This window comes from Ascaphus truei, chromosome 6 (assembly GCF_040206685.1).
Source record: "Ascaphus truei isolate aAscTru1 chromosome 6, aAscTru1.hap1, whole genome shotgun sequence".
Classification (NCBI taxonomy): Eukaryota; Metazoa; Chordata; class Amphibia; order Anura; family Ascaphidae; genus Ascaphus; species Ascaphus truei.
The window spans coordinates 96,922,369-96,948,500 of record NC_134488.1 but is presented as its reverse complement, the minus strand read 5'-3'; the positions used below and the strand labels follow the sequence as shown (position 1 = coordinate 96,948,500).

Genomic DNA, 26,132 nt, shown 5'->3' with positions numbered 1-26,132 from the left:
ACTGTGCTGTCACAGGAACACAAATGATCAATAGCTTACGGAGACGTTAGTACACCGAAATAATACATGTATTGTCCTATTCACTGTTACTATTCAACCGTCCAGCACAGTATTACGTCACACTACAAATAAAGTCGTTGGCCAAGTTAATGGCACTGCAGCAACACGTCTGTGCCTCACAATGGCTATTAATTACAAGCTCCCTTTTCATTAGCAATACAGAAGGGGAACATTTATTAGGTCGCATCGTTACGTATCAAAGATTAGCCAGTTTTTTTCCGGCACTTGTCAACAGTAGGTCGTGTTTTTATGTGCAGTTGCCTGGAAAGTTAAGCATATTCGCTACATAAAAGGTAATTTATAAAATATTTCAATTATGTCAGTTTAACTTTTGCTTCACTGTTAAGCAGTTGCTAAAGGTTTGTGCTTTCATTAAATCATCAAGTAGGTATCCAGTCCTAATATGCCACATTTGGTCTAGCTTTATTTACTTGGTCTCTCCCTGATGGCATCTTGTATCCAGCAGATTGTTTGAACAACAGAGTTCATTAATTATTTTAATGCCATATAAAACGATTGTGTTCCTGTACATTTGCCACACGTTTCTTTGACATAAGTTGACACCATCTCAGGCTTACAAAAAACATTGAAATATAATCTTCCCATTTAAAAAGAAACATCTTGGTTCGCTTTTTAGATCACACAAATAGAGGATATTATCACTTTGGGATGATAAATCTAATACATTGTTACGTTATTTACAGGTTTTTGTCTGCTAAGATAGGTTTCCCCTTTTAAGGTACTTCTAGTCTAAATTATTGTATTAATGGCTTTTTTTAAGACAAAACACCCTGTATTGAGTTTGATATATAGACTCCAAATTGTGATAACCTCCAGGCCGAGAGAAGAGTAAGAACAGGTAACATTGAGCTGGATATTAGTTATACACAGGTCATAATACTACACAGGTCAGCAGTTGCCTAGGCGGCTCTCTCGATCTGTTTCATAACTATTTCTCAGAGCAAGGGAATAGAAACTGTGACTTTGCATAGCCACAGACGTGTGCTAAATACCTGCTCCAGAACAACAGAATATGCCTGACTGCAGCATACACAGACACCCACCAGTCAATGGGAGAGTGAAGCAAAGCTTGGTGTAAGACTCAGCCATTAAAAAAAGAGGTGAAATGACTGACAACTGTGGATTGGAGGATGAATTGTAGTAGTTCTGGATCAAGTAAAGTTATTCATAGTGTGGGACAAGGGAAGATCTTTCTATCTTTGATGTCTAAAATTACCACGCCATATAACACACCCATTTACAACCACACCTTGTGGTAACCTCCTAAAAGGCACTTAGACTATATTACAACTGTATAACTTTGACATATTGAAGTGTTTTCAGAATATGTCTGAACATTATTCCATGCCTTGAGAAGAGTGCTGTATAATTAGTAGCACAGAGGCTAAATTGTAGTTATAGAAATGTGATTTATGCACAATAGTGACATACTTTTGGTAGAAAGGAGAATAATGACTTGGAAAGTATTTAGGTAATAATAAGAGAAGGAATTTTCCGGTACAAAATTATTTGTTCAATTATTATTAGTTTTAAAATGAACATCTACTGGCCAACAATGGATGAAGATTGGGAAACAAACATTCTCCATCATAACCAACATCACCATTGTAAGATTGATCAGTGGTCTCTGTGAAACAATCATTTCGGGTAGCAGAAATGCTGTTCTGTCCTAGCATTATGACATATGTGCTTCATGTGGTGTCATAACTCCCTCACATCTAGTGGCAGACGGAACGATAATCATAAGACACCTAGTAAGACTTCTTTTGGTGGTTTATCAGAAGAGAATTCCTTAGTGCTACCAGACAAGGCCTACAGTTTTAGGGCCACTTTTAAACCCGTAAAGACTACTACAGTGTGTACACCACCAAGGTCAAAGAATGACTTGCTTTACTACTAAACAAAGTTGATTACTGTACTGCAGTGAAGAAGCACTGTGAGCTCATTATTCCAAAACTAGGTAATGGTGGATTCATCAGGTTTTTATTGCATTAGGAGTAGCTATTTTTTATAAGTTATTAGACAAGAGATTACACATAATATATATTTTTTTTTTATTTGTATAAATTTAGACAAGAGATTACACATATTATATAATATACACGCACACACACAATAAAGAATAACACTTGTGAGCACATTCACATGTTTTAGACAGGACTGCAACCTTGCCTTTCACCATTATCACCTAGCATACAGTGCTTCAACTGCAGCAAGGGATTCTGGGAAATGACATGCAGATGTGCACACATGTCGCCTTTTCCACCCACCATAACTTAAAATGTGTATGGTATATACACACACACGTTCCTGTGTGTTAAATCCCTTTAATGATGAAGGTGCCTACAAAGCATTGCTTTGGCATGGGTTGCTAGCACTTGCAGCAAGAAAACAAATTTAATTTGCACATATATACTAGAACTACAGTATATAATTAAAGAGAGACTTCAGCAGACGCAGACGGTCTACAAGAGATATGTGAATTTGTGGGAGAGTTAACAAAAAATACTGCTAGCATTGAAATGTGAATTTCTATTTTAAACGTCAATTCTTGTATTTCTTTTGATTATATCTTGAAACAGAACAACATTGTTAACCGGTGAACTAATTAGTCGTATTTTTTTTTATATATAATTAGCAAAAATGTATGTACTTATCTACAATTACATTGGACTTAAAAGGTCAGACTCCTCGTCTCAGGGCTAGTATTTGCACAGACCTAGTGTGACCAAAAATGCTATATCAATTGAGATCTTTCTGTTTAATTTCCCATGTTCTTCAGTGTTGACAGGGCCTGTAAAACCTCCATGACTGAAATGGTACAGAAATGTAAAGGAAAAAACGCTTTATAAAAGCAATTCTTTATTTTTACAAATAAGTGTGCAGGTGACATTAAGTCAGACCTGAAAAATCCCAGTTTACCTAATGTCTGGCAGGGTTTCTCTCAGTATGGCAAGACTGCCAAACGTGTAGGGAAAATCCTTCATTCAAGCAAATTTTATGTGTGTAATGGGATTGTACTTTATTGTAGGAAACCAGATTTATGTTAAACCAAAGCAAATCTAACAGACCTCGCTCATTTGGAGATATACTCAATTCGCAATTACACTCATTTTCAGGCCCAGCACTGTTTTAGTAACCGACTCAGTATTATTCCATTCAAATAACCCCTTTCGTCCTGAACTCCTACATTGATAGATTTCAAGGCCCAGGTCCAGAATCAAAAAGATGAACACTCTTAAGGCCCGATTTTGCACATACGGTACTACAATAAAATAAAGAGCCTTTTCAAATCAGGTCAATATATACAGTACCTGAATAGTATGTGCATCAGCAGTTTAGTAAATAGATAAGTCACTGATACTCAGCATCAAGGCCCAGACCCACAAAAGGGTACCAAGCTTGAGCACGCCTCGCTCGGCTCCTCCTCATATGAATGGGAGTTGAAGCGTGCTAAAGCTTAGCACCCTCTTGAGGATCTGGGCCCAAGTACTTAAAACAGTGGACCTACTCTAGAACTACAAGGAGAAAAACTTTAACCTCTGGACAAGCTGTATTCCCTTTCCTGCTTGGTAAACAATCAGAAAGCATCAGAGTGAATAAAATGGAAGAACACGGGCACATTGACAAGATAAGAAGGACGAACAGCTTAAGGCAAAGATGAATTCGAAAGTACACAGTAAAACACAAAGTGGAAATTTGCTCTGCATTTAACACTCAAAAGATCTGCTGAGTTGCTCTCCATTCACACAAAGTACATGCCAAGTTCACCGTTTGCAAACCATGCAGAACCTCGTCCCACTTTAACTTATTCAGTACTACGGTGGCCCAAAATGCTATAAAGAACATGCTGTAGAGCCGGTTCTTCAACTACTTCCTGCAACGGGGCCGAATCAGAAGAGATTTAGCAGTAGAACGGCCACAAGCTTATTGTGATGTCATTTTAGATACATTTATAACATCTGTACCACATATATTTACATGACTACGTGAGTTTCACTGTAAAACATTGCACCTGGCTGCCTAAGCAACTTGTATTAAAATGGCAGAGTGCCCAAGGGCCCCATGAAGGTAATTCACGGCCCGCACTTGACATGTGGGCCGCTAGTTGAAGAGCCCGCATGTAGAGGCTTTTCCAACAATGAAGAAGTTAATGATAAATACCCATTGTCTCCATCTCCCTCCCTTCCCAGGCATTTTAGATCCAGAAGGATTGTCTCTTTCTGCAGGTAAATGTTTCTCTATTCTCCACACTCCATCAAAGGCATATCAGAACATGCATCGTTACGCAGGTGCCTCCCATTGTATGCAGAAAGTCGTTTGTAACGCATTAAACAGACTGTAACATGTTTAGGTTTTATCACTCCGTCTCCTCCATATTTGCTTGATTTTTATTTAAGGAGATGAGGGCGGGAAAGGGTAATGTGAAAGTGAGCAGGAGAGACAGCCTTTACCACCCAGACATTACCCAGTTCTTCCTCGTAACCTCTCTCAAAATCATCGCCATCAGCTTTTCTGCTCCATTAACCACCCCAATCCCTTTCCTGATCAAGTCGGGATCAACTAGAACTTCCAGATTCCAGGTTCCCTACGTCTGCAGGGATTCCACTTCCACTTCCCCCACTCTTAAATGCGTTAATGCTCCACAGCATTTAAATAGCACTAATATCGCACAGCTGTCTGAGCACAAACAGGCCATCATTTGGGAATTAGCTGCCCCATGACTTTATATTATCAGACAATGCACCGGCAGATGATGTTAAAGAAAGGAGTCACATTTATTTTTGTGAAGACTCCAGAGACCTAAAGAATTTTGGAAACGCCCAATGGACAGAATGGAGCTAGCAGTCTGTGACATGGGTTTTCTGAAACTTAACTCAGATCATTTGGTGGGTTTGAGTAGGTGCAGGTTTGATTGACTGAGCTACAATAATGTCCTATGATATATTATATGATAGAATTGCAGGGTCCACTATGAACTATTTGTTATTTAACTATAAAACAATTGGTCATTAATGGATAATAACTCATTGAAAGGACTAAAACTCTAAATATAATAGAGTGAGATGGGAATCAAAGAACTTTAAGGACACTGGAAATAACTGTTCAAAATCTCTCCTATTGCCAAAAGAAAAACATATGAAATTAAACTGCAGTTTTACATCAAAATATATAGTCTCCTGTACCTCTGCCGCTTTCCCAAGAAAGAGTGTTTTTGCCATGGTCAACACTGAATCAATACGCTATTCTGACTGCCTTTAATTGTTCTGCTGATCAGCCTTTTCCTTCTTTCAATATTTGCATTTTCTATAGAGAAGCCACCTTTGCACCGCCAGAGGAGTCTGCAACAGGTTGCTCTTCAATGCTTTGCAAGCGTTGGCATCACAACAGCAAAGACACATCCTATTCCTCAAAACTATGTCTGTTCTATATATGTTATCACAGATACAAACAGTCACTTTTCCTTACGTGGATTGAACAAGCTCTACTTGCTTCCAGAAGCCAAAAATAAAAAAAATAAAATCAGGATTCCCTTCTTACGTGGAGCAGGTGGTTAAATCCAAGGTAGTTCCTTCTCACGCTGCCTGCTGTGCCTTCAGACACTCAACTGTCAGTGCATGTCGGGGAAGGGAAAGGAGTGGGAGGGGGTGCAAAGGTCCCTGATGTCACTGAAGCTAGGAGGGGCCAGGCATGCACTGCACACCCAGATGCAAAAGTGCTGAAGCCTCAGCGGCAAACAGCACGCCTAGGAAGCTGTAGGCTGGGCCAAAGATTTCAGGTTTTCCTTTTTACCTTTTGCAAGAGTGAAGTATAAATATTCTAATTGTCAAGGTAATTTCGGGATAATTACTCCTTTTACTCTATTGATGCAAGAGATTTGAACCTTTTCAATGTTAAATGCAGAACTCTGGTGGTGACACTGCACTTATTCCCTCAGCTGCTGTCTCTAAGTCTCCCAACATACCGCTTAGATTGTAAGCTCTCCGCGGCAGGGGTTTCCTTTCCTATTGTCTGACTTTGTGGCGCTTATTTTATTAGAATTCCCTGTACTGTATTGTCTTTGTAAAACGCCAAGTACACTGTGGGCGGTATATAAAGATATATACATACATACATACATTACAGAGGTTCACATTCATAAAGACATGATATCCCCCCAAAAAAGTCAGCTCTTCTAAAAGGGAAAAGGCGGGTACATATACATGGGGACGTTATACAGATGTAGCGGATGTTATTTTCAGCCGGGAGCGCAATGCAACGCCTTAATGCTACCGCAATATTGATCACGAGAAAAATCACAGCTCCACTGAAAACAATAGTAACGTGTGCATTATCCCGTTAACGCACGCAATATTTGGGGGTTATTTCTTGCATTACGCCTGCTAAACGTGTTAACCACAACATTTACATTTTCCCCACCATGCCATGCTGAAGAGTACCGTGGGAAACAGTAAAAATTGCCTTTTGCAAGCAGAAATAACACACTAATTTGTTTTCAATATTTGATATTTGATTTGCCAAGATATACACAAAACCTGACCCCACATACACACAGGACAATGTACTTCCAGGTACACAGAAAGTGTGTCTATTAGAAAGTAAGAATAAATCCTATAGCCGATATTAGCTCATATACTTTGGTGCTGTGCAAATATGTTACACAGAGTTGAAACTGACTACTAATAGATGACACAGATTAGAGTGGGCGCAGATTATCAGCTAGTACCCTGAATTCTAAGCGTGCCCTATCTTCTGTACATGTGACTTGAGATATTCAGAGCAACGTCTTCAAGCAAATCCCACATATAAATGTGTTCATGTGAACAGTGAGAGCAGAATATCATTGACAGCAAACAAATACAGGATATTAGAGCAGGTATTGCACAGGTAGAGACTTGGGAAGGCCATAAAGCAGAAGTCCTGTCTCAAATAACCCAAACTATAGAAGCATAGTTTTACCATTAAAGAAAAAAAAACATCAAAAGATTTACAATTACTGTAATAAACTCTAAGAGGAAGTTCAAGACTGCCGACATGCCTCAGAGATCTCCGATTATTGAGGACTCATGATATAATTTGACTTAACCATGCTTGTGATATATTTATTTATAAAATGTTTTACCTGGAAGTAATACATTGAGAGTTACCTCTCGTATTCAAGTATCCTGGGCATAGTTAATATGACAAATAATACATGGTTACAAATACAGTTACATAAATGAATACATTATATACAATACATTGCATGCAGTTAGAGAAGATGTATATTATTGGCTTATGTAACAGTTACAGACCAGATTAAAATGTGAGACAGCCTTAGTTTTGAAAGAATTTAAACTGGTGGTGGATGTGAGAGTCTCCGGTAGGTTGTTCCAGTTTTGGGGTGCACGGTAAGAGAAGGAGGAGCGGATGTATACTTTGTTGAGCCTTGGGACCATGAACAGTCTTTTGGAGTCAGATCTCAGATAAGTGCTGCATGTGGTAGGGGTGAGGAGCTTGTTCAGCTAGGTGGGTAGCTTGCCCAGAAAGTATTTGAAGGCAAGACAGGAAAGGTGAACTTTGCGCCTAGACTCGAGTGATGACCAATCTAGTTCTTTGAGCATTTTGCAGTGATGTGTGTTGTAGTTGCATTGGAGAACGAAACGACAAATATAAGCCTTTAGAATAATACATTGCAGACGTCTCCAACAGAATACTATAAAAGGTGAATGCAATCAGATCTAACAACGGATTTGGCAACCATAACACCTAAACTATGATTGGATACGATAATTATGCTTATTTATCCAAGTTTGTTGCAAGATGGGTAGTGCTTCAAGTACTGTAGTGTCAGTACTGCCACTGCAAATTTAATGGGGTCCTAAAGAGGATACTCTTCCAAGCAGTAAACCTGAAATACGTGTGATCAATATTTATTTCGGGTAGAGCGGTCCAAGACTCACTTATTCTGGCTCAAAACATTAAAGACGTATATATTTTAAAAAACAATTAACTTAAAGTTGGAAATGCCCTGTTGGGGCATTAATTCCATTAATCCTCAATACCCCAACTCAGAAATACGATCAGATACTAACCAAGTCTCAAAGAATTCAAGATGTTCATAAAGTAGAGTTCTTTTAACACAGGCATGAAGGATTTTATTTGCAAAATTGTGTCAAACTCCGGATGCCAATAAAATTGTAATATTAGTAATATTTTCTAACATGCCAAAAATGTGTATATGTGATAGTACGATCAAGAGCAGATACAGGTACAATGGATCCTTGCCTCAAGGAGCTTACAGTTTAATGGTCTGGTACTTGAGACACAAGGTTAAAGTGATTGGATCAAGATCACAACCAAGAGGCAATGTGCTGCAATGAAGTTCTCCCACTTCATAGGCTAAAGCCCCAACTATACCAATTATCCTCTGTCTCAATGAATATTCGGTACTTGTATGACTTGTATGTTGGCTCAGGTCAGTGATCAACTCCACATAATATTTAGCTTTACAAAACTATGACACTATTGTGTTATATGTTGATGAGTTCAAAAGAGCGCTGCAGGAGGTAGGATACCAGCAAACAATCATCCTCTAAGGAATATCTATTAGGTGTAATCCAAATTCTTGCAATTACAGAAGCTCAGGAACGAAGAAGTTAAACATGTCCCATGCCGCTCCTACTCCCACACACCCTGTAGATCACGCAAGAGATTTAAATGCGCTTGCAGGTGGGAGGAGAGAAAACACATGTTTTTCCCAACGTCCAAAAAAGGGCAGAAAATGTATAGCAGAAGCTCACCACCCTTTGGCGAAACGCCAGGGGCAGGAGGTGTCGTCACAGTCAGGTAGGGTGTGTGCTGCGTGTGAAGCAAGAGAGCTGAAATACTTGGAGAATGAGAGAGACAATCTACTGGGGCGGGGCCGGCCGGTAGCAACAGTCTGCTAGTGCAGGTCACACCTTGTACACGGCGCGGCTGGAATTCAGGGTCTGTTGTTAGAAGCTAGAAGTGGTTGGGAATGGATCTTGTAGCCTGGTAAAGTAAACAAGCGATGCAAGGATACAAAAGGATAATGCGTTCCGCTCATTAAGGAAGGGACGTGTCTTTTGAAAAATACATTCTTACTTGGTTCAGCTCGGCTGCCAAAGGAGTCTGCAAGTTATTGCCCTTTGGCACCTTAGGAGTACGGGATTTCATATCCACCCATAAGATTAGTTGCCGCTTTTACCCTTTGAGTGCCCCAAGACATACTGTGCACTTGAAAAGGGCAAGCACGCTAGGGGCCCTGCGACTTACTTCTTGCATGAAATGCTTGTGTTCTAGGTGGAGAGCATGTTCCTCGTTCCAAACGTGAACGGAACGAAAGTGGAGTATAAGCCACTTCCGTTCCGTGGTTGATTGCTAGAACAATGCCGCCAGTTTTCCAGCACTCAGTCAAAACACAATGGTTTTTGAAGACCTGGTGGGCCCCCATATTATAACCATCACACTTTGTAGCATGTTACTGTTTAACCTTTTTGCAATGGAAGGTCCTACGTTGCGTGAAATTACCTTGCTGGCCCATATCTGATCGGGCTTAATTATCTTATGTCACGTTTTTCTGCCTTAGCAGGTTCACTTTTATTCATGCTCATGTACACGGTTTAACTTAAAGGAAATACTGTCAAGCAGAAATGGTAAACAGGAGTTTGAATAGATGTGATTTTGTACATTTCAAATTTGCATGTCAATGGGGATACAGGCAGAGTGTGCCTGATATAACATGTAATGAGGTCTTTCATACAGCACAACCCAATGTAAGTATAAGTTAATGGAAGATGTGCACGTAGCACCAAAACACATGAGATAGATTCAGCTAACCAAAATGTACTCTCGTGGTCTCTGGAAGTTGTGAAGACTACATCTCTGCGCTTGTCTCAACCAACATCTCATACAAGGAAGGAAGGAAAAAGAGTACACAATTAGTAATGTTGGTTTATGGGATGGAGTATCAGAGGTCGGGGTGGCATATAAACTGTGATTCCATGAACATAAATGTGCAGCTCATACAGATACATAGGACTCACTGTCATTCTGATTGTATACAAAGAAAATACACGATGTGCTACCCTTAAAATTTACAACCAAAGCGTTATAAAAAAATAAAAACACGTATAGAGAAGTCATCGCCACAGATTACTGCTCCGTCTGCGTTTGACTCAATCGTCCCATTGAGCAGACGAGTGTCATATTCCACATCGGTAAACATTTGACCCTGACTGGGCTCCTTATAATTCCTAGGGAAATTAGCCCTTCCCCCCCCCCCCCTCGTCGTTGTATGACTATTTACATTTAAGACTGAATCCAATTTCCTAAGAAAAGATGTGGAGGGATTTGTGTCCCCATTTTGTTTTATGGGAACTTCAGAAACATGAGGCTAATATGCGTTTATGATCTGGAAGGAAGAATATTTTTTCACATCCTCAAATTCATATGAATGAATATCCTGGGAGTGGCAAAAAAAGTGTCTATGAAAATGGCTGAGACTATAAGTAACTGGTTTTATTCAATGTTACTGCGCATGTGCACTATAAAACGAATGGGAGCTAAAACAAAAAAGGAGCCCTGCCTAAATCTGTACCTTCTAAGGCGCAGTCCATAATGCCGAAGACCGCGCGGAGACATCCATGCGCGGCACGATCGCATTGCCATAAGGCATTGATCGCGCCCATAAACCACGCAGGCGACAGCAGGAAGGGGCGCCCGTTGTGCGAGGAATCAGTTGAAGCTGAATTCTTGGTGCGACGGGCTGGTCACGTGAGCGGTTCGCCCAATGAGGGCGAACCAGCTTCATGACATCACAGACACGCCCCCTACGGCGCGTCTAGCAAGTCCATAAAACACACCCGCTTCGCGCGGGTACGTCACGGACGCCTACGCGCGGGCAAAGGCTGTATAGATGCAACGTAACCAGGAATCATAGTTACTTTACATAGTGCTGCCATAAATATTAGTTGCTAACATTGTCAGAAGATGGCTGATAACAAATGCCTGAATCTTGGTCAAATGAAACTGTGTCCTTTGGTGCAGCAAATCTACAAAAGCAGCAAATGTCGTTTTGCTTATTTTTTGACAATTTTCTGTATGCTTCAAAGTCAAACAGTATTTCACATTGAGATTTAAAAACAAACAAAAAAATGTGCTGAAATATAAAGGGATAGTTAGAGACCCAAGAACAGTGATAGAGCTTCCCAAAAGTCCAGATAAAAAATTCTCTAAAAGAGACACAGAATAAAGTAAGCACATGCATACGTAAGGATTAATACTCTTTTTATTGTCCGAAAACGACCTTTAAAATGTATATATGTCAAAATAGCAAAATTGTGTGGAACTTCAATACAAAATAGGCAGTTTTACACCTTGGACGATGACACAAAAAACTCATCGCTGTGTTATTAAATCCCAGATGGTTTTCTGCAATACCCTTTTCCATTATGCCGAATTGATAAGGTTGGAATTGTTACAGCGAGACAAAGACAAGTGGCAGGAAAACATTTGTGATATAATCACAAAGTACAAAATGGCTAAGGTATAGGTGCTGGAGAAACCACAAACCAACATTTCTTGGCTTTTGTGACTTTATTGGTAACTGATAACATAAGTTATTATTCAACACCAAATAATTAACTTAAGTATACTCCCTTGTCAGAAGTATATGTTAGTAATAGCTGCATTGGTCTAGGACAGAGATTCCCAGCAGGGGGTTCGGGAACCCCTAGGTATTCGTGAGGAGTCCTCATGGGGTTAGCCAATAAAAAGATGTAATTGCGGATGCCAGCCAGTGTAGTGGGCTCCTGAGCGCTTGTGGGGACTGTACACTTAGGCCCCAAACTACACCTTTGCGTGGGTGGTATAGCTGTAAATTACAGCAAGGGCTTCCAAAGTCACTCCCCACAATGCTTTGCATCCAAAACGGCGCGACATTAGAAGCTTGTGGGGCGGGACGGGACTTTGGAAGCTTCCGCAGTAATTGACAGCTATTCGCCTATGCGGTCTTCACATACGGAGGTGATTGGGGGCCTTGTACAGAGTGTGTGTCCCCACCTCCAAAAGCTCAGGACACAAAGCTGCCTGGGACCAGTCAAACAGTTTTATTAGCAATAGTCTGATCAGTAGGCAATACGATTTATAGAATTAGGGGTTTGCAGAGCAAACATTTTCTAGCAGGGGGTGCACAATGTAAACAATTAAAAAAGGTTGGGAACCGCTGGTCTGGGACAAAGGATATTGTTGTTTTTGTGACCAGAATAATAATAATAAAAAAAAAACTGTAGGTCTCTGCATACATACATGTACCACAGCTATAAATATTATTAGTCTAACAAGTGTGACTTAGAAGAACACTCAGACTGGAATGGACATTTGGTCGCAGCCGTTTCGCCGCGACCAAACAGCCACCGCAGACAGAGCCTCCACCACAACTGATTGACCGCTGGAACCTCCACCACCGGCAGCTACAAAAGTAGGTTTTATTGTTGGTTAGGGTAGGGGTTAATTTTAAGGGTTTTAGCAGTTAAGGGGTTAATTTTAAGGGTTTTAGTGGTTAGGATAGGGGGCTATAGGGTAAGGCGTTTACTTACCTTAGCAGTCAGTGGCGGAGGCGAGTCCCAGCGGCCGTTTGGTCGCGACCAAATGTCCTAGAGCGCACTCAGACTACAGTCAAATGAAGTTGATCAGTGCTTCTCAACTCTCACCCCAGCAATATTTGGGGCTAACAAGATAATCACACATTCAAGATAAGCACCTAGGAGTGTGACTGGTGATGCAATATACTCAGCCTGGGGTTCCCTGAAGAGATGGCTGATAAATACACCATATCCTGCATGTGTTTAAGTGAAATGAGTTACATCCATTATTACTGTTCAGTCTTATTAGTGGGCCTCATTTGTCTTCATTTACTGTCTTATTGGAGATTGCTGAAGGCTGTGTCATTATTGTTCTCAAATGCAAACAATCACCTGTTAACAAGTGAACTCATTTAGGTTCACTCTCTCCCAGGCTTTTCATACTTGTTTATGCTGCAGCTCTATAAATAAAGTACTTTGAATAAAGTACAGCTGTTTGCTATTGAGACCGCTGGAGGCCCAGGCTATGGAACCATTTCAATTGTTGTTTTTTCACATAACGGCCACTCATTCCAAGCTGAAAGCCCGCTTGGAAACCAGGATCAGGATGCACGCTACATGTTCAGTTCTTAACAGGGATAATTGATTTAATGGATGATTTGCACTGGCTAAAGTATATACACAATTCTAGCCATTCTAAAGCTTTCTTATTAAGTTTGACTTAAGATCACAATTCCATCATGGTTCTCAGCTTACTCCCATTGTCAGAGTGTAATTTTTTTTACCCCGTCTTTCACAAGTGCATGCTATCCGCCCCACACGTGGGAAGCCCAATCACTTCTAGGGATTGTCTAAGCACCGTAAGGATACATGGTTATTGTATGGAAGACCCTAAGGGGCTTATTCTATATCTGCCGAAGTGCCCAATTTTCCCGTTTTCAGATGAAATTCCCTTCTGAAGTCGTTTTCAACTGAAAACGTCCCAATTGGCCACTTTTGGCCCTTATTTGGTTTGAATGGTAATTCAAGTTTTCATTAGCAAGAACATGGATTCAAGGCATGTAATAATAATAATAAGTTTAGTGTTGCTTATCAAAGCTGATTTTTGTTTCTTTTACTGTAGAAAACAAAATATGCTGAAATGTGCAATTCCTCTTAGCAATATCCATAGGCAGTGCCACATACCGAGCTCATTAATCCCAATAACACATTCTCTACCATTTTAAACTGATATGTTTTACATATTTAGGCCTAAAAGTCCACCTGCAAAAAATACAACCATTATAAAATATTTTTTTTTTTAAATAAAAGAAAACCCTGTTCTGCCGGGGTTAATTAGGACACAGACCTAATTAATAAAAAAAAAACAGAGCAGAGATTTCAAACTTGCAGTGATCAGAATTTCTAAAAACTTGAAGCAATTTACAAAAAAATCCCCAAAAATGAAAAGAATGTTTCTTTCCACGGAACAGTAAAGATCCATTTTATTTTAATTTTGGAGCATGGGAAAAAGAGGTTTCAGACTCTGTTGCTTGAACAGGTATTTCTACATTTTTTCTACATTGATAACTGTGCCAAAGAGCCTTTCCTCCCTCTGATTATCCGTTCAGACATATATGGCCATATTTACTAAGTGTCATTATGCTACACAACAATTTTCAGGGCCTGAAGACACCTAGACCACTGAAGTGCCTTTCTGGTGTCTGAAAGTGTCTAATGTTATAACACAGTTTAGTACATATGGGCCATATTCCATCCCGGTTGGCTTACGTAAAAATGAAATCCCACATTTAATTAATTGCACTGATATCTTACTAACCATATCACTTTAGAAAGAAAAGAAAAAATAGACAAGTTTAAAGGAGCACCCAACGCTCTATCCATTTTTTTTTTTACTGTTATTTTTTTCCACAGAATTGAACTGGTTTCCGAGATACTTACCAGTTTAGCTGCCGGTGTTTCAGCTCTGAACTGGGAAATTAAAATGCCTGTCAAACCCAACGGCCCAATAGGAAGCTACAAAGTCAGGGGATGACGCTGCGGCTTTCTATTGGATAACCGCGGACGGCATGTTTGAAAATTGAGAAAGGAACACTGGCAACTAAACTGGTAAATTTAAGGGGGAGGGGGTACCCCTGAAGCTAAAAATGATGCGGTTCAGACCCCCAGACTGAATTCTGTCAAAATATTAATTCCATGGACAAAATGGGCTGCATTGCTGCTTTAAGAATTTTTAAATAATTTTTGAACATTCAATTGTTTCCAGTTACAATGGGGACTCTGCTCTGACCGAGTTGTTCTCAATCTTGTTAAATCCACCTCAGTGATAAAGAAATCAGACAACATTTACACCGACTGCATGTCAACAAAGCTGGGACGGGAACAATCCCTAGGAGAGAGAAAACAGACAAAAGGCAGAAAAGCTCACACTAAACGTCAGGTTGCAACGTTTCCCATCATTTTTAGGGAAGCTATCAAAAAGAACTGGAAATGCTTAAATCTGTTTATTAAAAAAGACCGTAATCACCCAGTTAACCATTACACCAGAGGTCCGTACATGGTACGTCATAAGGACATGTTTGTTTTCTAGGGAGTGATCAGGCCGACTGCTCGAATTGAGTGGTCGGTCCCATTGAAATGTAAGTGGAGCCATTTCCACTACCGTTTCACTAGTCACCTGATGCAATCACATGACCGGAAGTGCTAGAGGCACTATAAAAGATTTTTTAATTGAACCCCATTCCCCCACCCCCCCCCCCATTTTGTAGCCCATGAATCTCACTTCTTCAATGCTGGAGAAACCATAGGACTTGCAAGACCCTTACAGAAATGAGGAGATTAACAAAACACACAAACTGATTCACAGGGGTTTATTTAAAGTGTTGAGAGAGACTGAGATCAACAAAAAGCCCTGAAGCTCACAAGTAAATGAGTGACACACCTGATGTGCATGTATTTGCTAAGATAAATATGGCACACTCACTGGCAGAGACTACACCACAATGAGGCAACTCCTTTGGAATGCAAGAGCGAAACCTATTATGAAATGGCACAAAACTCTACTTACAAATGAAGCATTTTTGTAGGCTGACAAAATACTTGTAAAGATAAAGTGTAAGTGTCATTCAGTCTCACTGCTGGTTGGACCTACAACACATTACTGAGAACAAAATTCCTAAAATTTGGCCTATTAAAGGACAACTTGTAATGTAACATCCAAGGGCCGTATGAGACACAAAGATGTTGTCCAGAGGGCTATTTTAAAACTTTCCCCGATTTTAGTCAAGAGTTGCAATGCCTTGTAATGGGAAGTTCAATGATATGAGGCTTGCGGATTTATTCATTAAAAGGTGCAATAATGCTGATCGGGGTACTAATCGCACACCTGTTGACTTCAAAGGGAGTTTCTGTGTGATCATGCACCGATCTGTACTACTGCAACTTAATCAATATCCCCCTTTTATTAAGACCTCTGATAAAACTTTATTTCAAACACTTAAAGGAGGGGGCACTGCAGATTTTTTTAATCAAACGTATTTATTTTGCCATGATGGCGGCAATGATGGCAGATGATCATCATCAAATAAACAAGTTTGACTTGAAAAATCTGCAGTGCCAACTCCTCCTCGAAGTTTGTGATCCACCCTTGGGACAGTTGCAGGCTTAGGCTGGGGGCAAGGTGCTGTAGACCATGCAGAGGCATCCGCACGCTGAGCGATCTGATTGCCTTAAGGCTGTGATCGCGTCCATGCGGCGTGCGGGCAGAAGCAAAGGGGGCGCGAGTTGCGCAAGAAATCAGTTGAAACTGATATCTTGGCGCGACAGGCCGGTCACGTGAGCTGTTCGCCTAATGAGGGTGAACCAGCTCCTTGATGCCCCTAGGCACGCCCCGTCCACCATGGCCAGAGAAAGCACCCGCTTCACTTCACAGCCTCTGCGCGGGCGAAGGCACCATGGCCCCAGCCTTAGGCTGCGTCCCCACTGGCGCCGACCGCGCTCATGCTTGAGAGTTGGTGACGTCACCAACTCTCAAATCATGAGCGCAGGGTGTCCTACCTAATTTTGCAAGCGGGAGCGGGGGGCATGGATCGGGGCTATTTGTGTGTGTAATGTGCGGGTGCGTGTATGTAAATATGTATGTGTGTGTGTGTGTGTGTGTGTGTGTGTGTGTGTGTACTTACCTCTGCTGAGCGCGCTTCAATCTCAATTTTTTTTGTCTCCCCAAGCTCCGAGCTTGGGAGCGTAGGTGCCAGTGCACGCGCGCGCACCGCGTGAGCGTCAGAATTCACATTGAAATCTCGGCAAGCACCGCACGCTCAGCGCCAGCGGGGACGCAGCCTTAAGCTACGCTTATAGTACCGGCGACGTGACGCCAGGCTGCGGTCACTGGAAAAATCAAATTGAGATGACTTCCAGCAATCGCGACCGATCTGTCGCACGGCGCTTACTATAAGCACACGCGACGGCGGCAATGCATTTGTTTTGACGCGCTGTCGCTATAAGCACAGCCTTACTTACCCTGGAGACAGGAACACCAGTATGTATGCAGTCGTGCTTCTTGATACAAAGAGTATTTCAATACTGCTATTATTGGCAAATAAAATTGTTAAAAAGTTTTATTATCCTTAATGTCAATTTAGACATTTAATATTTATGGTTTTGTGATAATATGACCTACTTTTTTTTATGTTACTGGTCACCTTCTCTAATACAAGTTATGTATTTTCATCTTGATGGCAGTTTGCTCCTGATTTGGCTGTTGCATTTGTATTTTGTTGTACTGGTTCCATACAGTGCAACAGGATCTATATATTCTGCAAGTTATTTTGTTTGAAGAAATTATCATTTTATTGTACAACATGTTTAAACTTCTATATTAAATGAAACTACCACAAACTCAAACCCTACATGAACTACACAAAAGTGTTCCATGTTTTGGAAACTGTAGCTCTAAAAACTGTCCCTGATGTGCACCCAATATCGAAGAACAAATCAGAATTAACATCATCTAAATCTTTTTAGAAGCCTTCACACATCCTATCAGCTACTTCAGATGTATCCCATACATTCAACATACGAACACTAAATAATAATAATAATAGCATGTTCTTGTATAGCGCTGCTAGTTGTACGCAGCGCTTTACAGAGACATTTTGCAGGCACAGGTCCCTGCCCCGTGGAGCTTACAATCTATGTTTTTGGTGCCTGAGGCACAGGGAGATAAAGTGACTTGCCCAAGGTCACAAGGAGCCGACACCGGGAATTGAACCAGGCTCCCCTGCAGCAATGTCAGTGCCAGTCAGTCTTTACTCACTGAGCCACTCCTTCTCCCCTAAACTGTCTAGCAGTCGGTAGACAAATTAAATATAGCTTGCGTGTGAAATGTTTAGGTGTAGCAAGATCTCTTTATCTGGTCTTTAAAGGTAAAATACTTCTAATTTTTCTCTGGTAATTAACCCTCCACACCCAAGCACGTCTCCATCAAAAGTGGCAACCGCGGCAAGTAGATGAACAAACTGCTGTCCTCGTCAGTACATGACAATACAAGAGCTTCAAAAGGGTTAATTAACTATCACACAACAATTAGGTAAGAAAAAGCATAAAAAGATCACAATGAATCAGTTCATACCAATTCCAATCCAGCTGCACCTTTAGGTGACAGTGCAACACACCTTAGCAATGCAGAAGACGATGGTGAGGAAGTGCATGTACGTACAGTGCAGGTTCCTCTGGCAACTACAGTAATTGGATCATTCATTACCCAGGCAGTGTTCGAGGGAGGGAATACACATTAAAAGCCAATATTTATGTAATTAGGTAATAAATGTTTATGGGGCGTAGTCCTCGTAAAGTTTCTTATATCAATTACAAAGAATAAACGAGATGAATATAAACAGGTGTGAAACTTGCGTAGATCCATATCTGTAAGATATCTATTTTACTGTGACAATATTAGACATGTTTGTACCTAAACGCTCATTTCAGAAATGGTCTATAGCAGGATTGCACAAACTGGGGGGCGCGGCGGTTACAGAGGCCCCTGCCTGTTCCCCCAAGGCATTTAAATTAAATGCTGGGGGGGGGGGGGGGGGGAAGATCACGTGAGGCCTCTGGAACTTCCCTTATCTTCGGCAACACGTCACCATGGCAACGCAGCTTGACCCCGCGGTATTTTTTGACGCCGGAGACAAGGTAAGGAGGGGGGCGTGAGACAGAGGGGGGGGGGGGGGAGAGAAGGCAGGGGGGCGCAGACTAAAATGTTGGCGCACCCCTGGTCTATAGGAATCTTTTACAATAGGTTTGTGGCCCACTTGAACGCAACAAATTGAAACATTGAAGTTTATTTCCAGGGTTTTTTTCACTAAAGTAATAAGGCTATAAAACTGTGGCCCATGATGCCCCCGACATTAGTTTTAGGGAGCTCGTACCTGCGCTCTATATATTTCTGTAGCACTGAGTACACAAGGGCTCATTCATTTAGTAAATAAATCATTCATATTTCTTAATGGAGCAATTCACTGTAACTTCATTTCTGTTTTACAGGATTGAAATTGGTGGTCCTACAGAGATGAACCGCACTATTTACTGCTCCGGGGGACCCCTGTAATTTCTTCCTGGTTTTTAAAGGAAGGGGATGCCCAATAACTGATACTGTTGCAGCTTTGCCCGCTATTTTGTTTCTCCGGACGGTAATGTAAATCCAGTAAGTTCACCGGTAAATATCTTGGGAACCAGGGGTCCTTCGAGCTGAAAATAAGGGTGTTTGGCTCAGGGAGACCCTCGGTTGCCACCCTGTAAAAAAAAACAAAAAACAAATGGGGCAAAATAAAAACTGGAATAGGAGGAACTGCTCCTTTAATACATTGATGACCTGAGTGTATTCTGGTCCTTCATATTATTATTAACAGTGTAGTGATTCAGTCAGAAGGCAACAGTTGAGAATCCCTGTGCTAAGATATTATGGCTTGTTAACGGCCATCAACTGTTCCTGATCCATCCTCTTATGCCAGGAACAGAAGAGGAAGTTCTTCCATTCCAGTCACAGCTCTCAGCAAACCAGACGCCATCAGCCCAAAACACAAGCCAGTTACAAGGTTTGAGCTGTAAACTGTAACAATAGATAATGTTACCTTAGGCCCGTAATACAGTGTGCAGGCGCGTGCACGTGCCGCACACTTGTGTGTATACTGTGAGCGACACAGTGAGGTAGTGTGTGTGTGTGTGTGTGTGTGTGTTATAAATACGTTTATAATAAACTAGCTGATATATCTGGCGTTGCCCGGGATTTAATTTTCCCGCTATTTTTTTAACATTGTACATACATACACACTAACATTTCAGCGGCGGTAGCGGCGCAAAATCTTTGTTTTCCCCATCTTCTCCCCTGTCGTCCGGCTCCACGCTCACTGCCATGCGCGCGGTCCTGTTATAGGAAGGTTGACTAACCCCAGGCAACTATAACTGCCGCGCGCGCGCACGGCGCAGCAAGCGCACACACTATAGAACAGCCCTTAATAATATCATTGTAGCTGCTGAGGTACACTGAATGAAGGATTGACTGAAACTGAAAAGGTGGCCATTATGTTAGGCACACAGTCAGGATTTTTACATAGTTATAAGAGGAGCACCATACGATTGCCAGCTTAGGTAAAAATGGAGGAGAAATATACATCGACACATGCTTTACATATTAAAAGAAAAGAAGAAAAAAAAAGGGGGGGGGGGAATAGTATTGCTGCTAAATAATTCCATAGCAGATAATGATGTTTGATTAATGCCCAAAAGCTCCCATTTACACCATCTCAATGTCTTGTATATCGCAAACACAGAGCAGAGCAAACCCTGCTCCTATGTGCTTTACTATTGTAGCCTGTGAATGTCAGTGGTTGGCAGATATTTCATACGCAGTAATAATTATTAATCCTGTTTAATTGAAGTCCTCACCAAGTTCAAAGCAAAAATAAAAATAATCATACAACTTATAGCCTTTTCTCCAAGAAATCCACAGCAAAACAACTTATTGGTGCCTAAAGTGTCTACAGGGTAGACGAATATTATTATGCATATAGTACAACGATAATTGTTCATGGCCCGTTCCTTTTCTTGATAGCGGTGTGTTGTGTGTGGGGGTTTGTTTTTGTAATAGTACCCTCTTAATTAGTTAATGTGCAAGTCCATTCACAACGCCTACTGAAACTAAGGAGACGGGAAAGGGGCCCTCCCTGTAGTATAAGCAAACACAGCTTTCATTGACATACAGCAATTCCTAGATGATCAGCGTCTGGATCATACACAGATAGAATATAAAGCGCTGTCGTGGGCACGAAAGGCGTAGGATTGTTTTTGTGCCCCCTTTTAAATTGCTAAATCAATAAACTTATGCTTCTAGCCCTGAAGTTTTTGTTGCACCGTTACTTTCAAATCAACTTCTCTTTGTTCCAAGAAACACAAAGTTAATTGAAGCATTTCTTCTTTCACAATCAGATGTGGCTACAATCACTGAGTTTCTGCTTTCTCTGCTGTTTCTGAGAAAACCGTGTGGCCCGTTTGGTTTTCTTATCTAATTCAGAGCGGACATAACATTCATAAATAAGAACTAGTCTGCTGGATTCTTATCAGAGGGGATGGGGGTGGTTAGACCTAATTTATCTCCCACACACTGATCACCATTGTCTAATTTCTTCTATCTTCTTGAACCGTTTCTCCTTTATCCATGTCCACTTCTCTGCCTCTTTCCATTAGTATCTGTTCTTTTTTATTTTTTATAAATAAACGAGTTCTGTACTATGAGAAAATACTTGTAGCATTTAAAAAAAAAAGTTGTTTCTATAGCAACCATTTACAGAGTCACATCCCCTTCCACTTCTGAAATAGGCTCTGGTACACCCCTGTTTGAGCTCTGTCCTCTCTAGCAGTGAACCAATTGTATCCAGTGACTGCCTGGTCACATGATCTTCCCCACAGAACTTTGCATCTTGGGTCCTCTTCTGCTGCACTGACAGGGATTTAATGAACCCCTGAGCCAAATCTTCGCCGATCGATCACAGGAGAACAGATCGAACAGCAATTTAGCTAATTACAGCTAAACCCCGTTATAACGCGCCTCGCTATACCGCGATTCGGTTATAACGCGGTTTTCCCATGGCTCCCGTTTAAAAAAAAAAAAAAAAATTTAAATTTAAATTTTTTTTTCTTTGCACACTGCACACACTGCACACACTGCACACACTGCACACACTGCACACACTGCACACACTGCACACACTGCACACACTGCACACACTGCACACACTCACTGCTCATTGCTCACACTGCACACACACTGCTCATTGCACACACACACACACCACACACACACACACACACACACACACACACTGCTCATTGCTCACACTGCACACACTGACACACTACACACACACTGCTCATTGCTCACACTACACACACTGACACACTACACACACACTGCTCATTGCTCACACTGCACACACACTGCTCACACTGACACACACTGCTCATTGCTCACACTGCACACACCTCACACTGCACACACACTGACACACTGCACACTGCACACACACTGCTCATTGCTCACACTGCACACTGACACACTGCTCATTGCTCACACTGCACACACACTGCTCACACTGACACACACTGCACACTGCACACACTGACACACTGCTCATTGCTCACACTGCACACACACCGCTCACACTGACACACACTGCTCATTGCTCACACTGCACACACTGACACACTGCTCACACACTGACACACTGCACACTGCACACACACTGCTCATTGCTCACACTGACACACTGCTCATTGCTCACACTGCACACACTGCTCATTGCTCACACTGCACACTGCACACACACTGCTCACACTGACACACACACACACACTACACTTATACATAAATCAGCCTTACCTTACCTTGGGGATGATTTTTGAGGCATGTGGCTGCAGGGTGGGGGTGGTGCTGCGGTGGAGGGGGGCTGCGGGGGCCCCCGATGCTGCGGGGGCTGGCCCGGTGCAGCACGGGGGGGGGAGGGCAGGACGACCCTGCGCTACGGCAGGGCCAGGGGGCCCTGTATTGCGGCGCGAGGGCCCTGTGCAGCGGCGGGGGGAGCCGGACCGGAGGGGAATCCCCCCTCCCATCTCCTGTCACGCGGTGACAGGGGAAGCGGAAGCCGTAGGGGCATCCCCCCTCCCATCTCCTGTACCGCGGTGGCAGGGGAAGCCGGAACCGGAGGGGAATCCCCCCTCCCATCTCCTGTACCGCGGTGGCAGGGGAAGCCGGAACCGGAGGGGAATCCCCCCTCCCATCTCCTGTCACGCGGTGGCAGGGGGAGCCGGACCGGAGGGGCATCCCCCCTCCCATCTCCTGTACCGCGGTGGCAGGGGAAGCCGGAACCGGAGGGGAATCCCCCCTCCCATCTCCTGTCACGCGGTGACAGGGGAAGCGGAAGCCGGAGGGGCATCCCCCCTCCCATCTCCTGTCACGCGGTGACAGGGGGAAGCCGGGACCGCGGGGTAAATACTATATGCACTGATGCGGCGGCCATTTTTTTTTTTTAATTAGCGCGACCCCGTTAGTAACGCGGTGGTCTCGGGGTGGACCCCGAGGACCGCGTTATAACGGGGTTTAGCTGTACTTGTCAGTGTGTAGAGTGTATTGATGCACATATTGAATGAAATTTAAAAAAATTAAATATGAAACGGCAGCCTGAACTGCTGCTTTAAAAACTAAACTTCAGAATTTGCCATATCAAAATACCTTCCTTTTTAAATATAGACATTTTCCTGTCAAAAAGAACATTTAGCTGCCTTTTCCGCAGTACTCAAAGAGTGTAGTTAATGACTTTTACCTCTACGATGATGATTCGTATGTAATGTGCGGCCCTTTTGAGGGTTCAAGGGCCCCCGCCCACAACTGCCCTAGAGGAACATGCCTCAGAACATTTAGACACTTGTCTGGCTGAGAATCACAAATACCTGGGGATGGGCTGTAGCATCTGGGAGCCTACAAAAGAGAATTTTCCTCAGAGGACATTTGCCACCAATGACAATACAATGGAAGGCCTTGATTACACAGCTTTGCAATTAACGCATTAATATCCTGCTGTTGTAACTCTTTCAGCCATGATGATTTTCGGCTATAGCTAATTCCAGCAGTCTGATGTATCGGAGCAGTAAGGGGAGCTCTAATTGCTGTAACCAGCAATGGTAAGAGCTGTATCTCGAAGGGCAAAACAATCATCTAAATAAATGGTTATAGTGATGCAAAATGTGCCAATAAATGTCAGGAACTTTCCTCCTTCACTTAAAGATTGATTACAGTTCTAATGCTACAAAGAGTGAAGGAGGAGAGATCCTTACATTTATTTAATTGGCACTTTTTACATAATTATAACCATGAATTCAAATGGAGTAGTTTGCCCTTAGTTCGAGCAGCTTCTATTGATAAGATTAGATGGGGAACATTCACAGCTCTAAGAATAGATATTTGAATAGTCACTATCAAACTGTATGTGCTTATTAAAAAGAGATGTCTGCTTTACCACACGTTTCACTGTAACATTGTGTCCATGTTAAACGTCTTGCTCTTGAGATACATTTAATCTGACCACACTATGGGAATACTAACCTTTGCTCTGCTTAAGTAAATATTAACCTCTGAAGTTAAAGAAGCAGTTCCCAGTCTGTCCCCGTTTTATTTTTTAGATGGATGGGAAGCAGATGGTATCCGGAGCTGAACCCGCTTTCATTTCAGCTCCAGGGAACCTTTAGATACTGAATAGTGTGTATATGTATATGTGTGTATATGTGTGTATATGTGTGTATGTGTGTGTATGTGTGTGTATGTGTGTGTATGTGTGTGTGTATATATACACACACACACATTTGCATGTCATTTCCCAGAATCCCTTGCTGCAGTGGAAGCGCTGTGTGCTGGGTGATAATGGTGAAAGGCAGGGTTGCAGACCTGTCAAAGACATGCAAATGAGCATATAGTAATATTTCCATTTGCTATATGCTTTACTGTGGAGGGTTTTTGTCACTTTTTTTACCCACCATAACTTAAGGAAGTGTGGTGAAACCTATCCGTGCTTCATTTTGCAAAGCCAGTATAACCAACCCCACACTGAGGAGACCCATTAAGGTCGAAACGGCTGTCTGTGGGTGGGTTTACTGGCTATGCATCTTAACCCAGGCTGTGCTCAAAGCTGTGAAATGCAGCAAGCTTAAGCTTATAGGGGACCATGTTAAATGGTTTTGAAGTAAAAAGGTGGCACTGTGTGCTCATTTGCATGTCATTTCCCAGAATCCCTTGCTGCAGTGGAAGCGCTGGGTGCTGGGTGATAATGGTGAAAGGTAGGGTTGCAGACCTGTCTAAGACATGCAAATGAGCATACAGTAATATTTCCATTTGATATATATATACAGTACTGTATATACACACACAAATAAAGAGCACACTGGAGATTAAAATAATTGTAAAGTTATTGGAAAAACAAGTAATCGACTGCTTACAAACTATATCATTTGTCAAGTTGGATATATAACATACCTAATCAAGAAATAGTCAAAATACAGCCATAAAGAATTTATATAACTTTTCGCTCTTAGAAAAATGTAAAAAAAAAAAATCAATTGAACATACAAATAATATATAACTTATAATCTTGTACTTTGTCACTACAACCTGGAGTTCAAAAAAGTTATAGCATTCAAGAAATACTCTTAAAAACGATAATTACCTAGTGATGGATCCCATTGGGTGAAATAAAGTAAATAGATGTGAATACTTAAGGAAACCAGAGGAAGCCATTTTGAGAAGTCAAAAAACAAAAACGGGTAGGTTTTTTGATCTTTCACGGACACCGTAGAAATCCTCTAGACTCCAGCAGGACATCGTAGTTGTACGTGTACACATGCAGAAGTCCCCAGTGCCGACACCAGAGACAATCTGCAGCTGACGGAGGCCCTGCACTATAGCGAGAAGAGCTTACCGGGCACCCTCAGATTGCAGCATGCATCTGTCCAGCGAGGTCTTAGGCTTGTAATATAGTACGTGCTGGTGAGCACACAGGGTGGCACATGGCACGCGCGTTTAGTGTCTATAGGGCAAGTGGTGACACGCACGGCTAGGACGGGTGGCTATGACATCACAGCATTAGGCCGCACTGTGATTGTCTCACAGCATCACGTGGCGCGTCAAGAGCGCTAATACGCACATTTCTTGTATTTCCTCAGATCTGCCGCGCCAACGCTCACAGCTGCGTGCGCGTGCAACTATAGCAACGTCAGGCTCAGACAGGCAATCATTGACAAGCGCACGGTAGTGCACGCGCTATATTACAGGCCTTAGTGTGCCTAAAAACCACTTACTGTCTTACAAGACTGGGAGCATGTTACCTTTTGTGTCTTCAGATCTTATTAAAACGTTGCACAACA

General features: G+C 42.0%; 1 protein-coding gene across 6 annotated transcripts in view; it reads right to left on the bottom strand.

Annotated features, from left to right (window-relative positions):
- LOC142497458 (myosin-10-like) overlaps nt 1–26,132 on the bottom strand; it is a 148,021-nt gene that overhangs the window by 108,909 nt on the left and 12,980 nt on the right. For 4 of the 6 annotated variants that reach the window (XM_075605271.1, XM_075605273.1, XM_075605268.1 and 1 more), the window contains exon 1: nt 5,551–5,709. The exons of 1 other annotated variant lie outside the window; for it this stretch is intronic. The gene's annotated coding sequence lies outside the window, so the exon portion shown is untranslated. Of the gene's footprint in view, nt 1–5,550; nt 5,775–26,132 lie in introns of those variants that run through there. One more of the 6 variants, XM_075605269.1, reaches the window with a different exon arrangement.